Genomic DNA, 1,999 nt, shown 5'->3' on the forward strand with positions numbered 1-1,999 from the left:
TATATATATATATATATATATATATATATATATATATATATATATATATGCTTGCAACTATATTTAACATAAAAAAATCGAATCACATGTAATCAAATTTGCACCTCTCCTTGCTCTAACATATCCATTTAACAAATAACGCATCTAACTGAATACCAAAAATCTCTCTGCACAATCAATAAAGTGATCAACGATAATAACAGCTGAGGGAACTGAATTAATAAACGCATAATATTTAAGCAAATTCCTAATTACACAGTTATGGCTCCCAGAACTTATCAGAATGTGTAGCAAGAGATAGAAAGGAACCACACTTCCACGCACAAAACCCTGCTGTTTCTCTACCCATTTGAGGTACTCGAAAAGCTGAATTTGAAAAGGAGAGAACATAATTAAACTGGGAGAGGATAAACCTGTGCCTTTTATCATTTAAATTCCCAAGTTAGTAAATTATTTGGCACTAATTACATTAAGAGACTTTTTTTTTCCTCCAAAAAATATTAGACTTTGAAATATAAAGAATATTAGACTTTAAAAATTAAAACTATCGTGCTGATAACGTGTTATAAAACTAATGAAAAGAGAGATATAAGAGAAGAAATAAATAGTCAAAACTCAACTGTGTATTTTATTTAAAATCAAGACCCGTATTTATAGAGTCTAAAATAAGAGTTACAATTGGAATGAAATATTCTCTATGAACCTCTATATATCATGATAATATTAAATAATTATCAATAACTATCTTATTATTTTACAATGAAAACTCTTTGATCAATTGTTGTTTAATACTTCCACTTTTAATCTCTGGCCCAAATTGAGAGGTATCTTACAGCCCATTTCATTTTATTTGGACATCATTATGTCACTCTTTTTCTTGACCGGGCTGCTACCAATCATTCGGTTTCAACCCATTTGATTTTTATTACAAATAATATGTATGAAATTGGGAAAAATTCATAAATTAATACAATATCAAAATCAACAAATTTGTAGAAAACTTTCAAAACTCATGCGGCACATGATTGTGATCTATTCTTATAAATAATTATACACTTTAAATTATACGATTGTTACTTAGTATAATGTCTAATTATAATTCAATCTATATGTGTAATATTCATTTGTTTTAGAGTGGATGTGATTTAGTTTGTTTTATTGTGACCTTTATATCTAAGAACTTATCAGCATGCGACTAATGAATTTATGTGTCTATTATATGTTATGTAATATAAATATGATCTACAAGCTCATGTGAACGTGATCAAATACGTTATTTAATTGTGACATAAGCATATACATTCAAGTAATCGACTAATTTTTTAAAAAAAAATAAAAATACTACTCTCCGATTAATAAGATAAAAAAAAAACTAAAAAAATGATTTCTCCAAATCTTAATTAGATATCATATTTGTTGAAATTAACAAGTTTGCCAATAATTGTATTCATCCACTTCTTGACGCATTCCTTACATCAATGATACGTGAAATCATTTTCCTTCAATGTCACTTTCATCATCAACCATCAAAAACCAATACTATAAAGATCCATCATGTTCACCATAATTGATATACTAATGTGTCTACGTGTCAAAAAAGGGCAAATGCCACATCTACCTTGATTTCGTGTCAGCATCCACCATCATCAGCCGCACCCTAAGCTTGAGTGAAATAAAGAGTTCCAATCGATAAATATGAACCATCCATTGTTAATCAAACACAACCCCTACCAGCCACGATAAATAAATGACAATAATTTCACTTCTTTCAATTATATGATTAGACATTTAATTCAATAATATAATTATTAAGTTGAAAGCTAGCAAAAGTTGATTGCTAAACAACATTTTCATGAAAGGCTACACTTCAAAAATATTGACGAAAATTTGAAATAAATAAATTTAACTTATCCAACAATAATCTCTACTTTACAGTCAAAATATGTATTTTTTTTTTACTTGTGCAAAAGAAAAGATTTTTTTTTTTAAAATAGATTTT

This window comes from Olea europaea, unplaced genomic scaffold, assembly GCF_002742605.1.
Source record: "Olea europaea var. sylvestris unplaced genomic scaffold, O_europaea_v1 scaffold1361, whole genome shotgun sequence".
Taxonomy (NCBI): Eukaryota; Viridiplantae; Streptophyta; class Magnoliopsida; order Lamiales; family Oleaceae; genus Olea; species Olea europaea.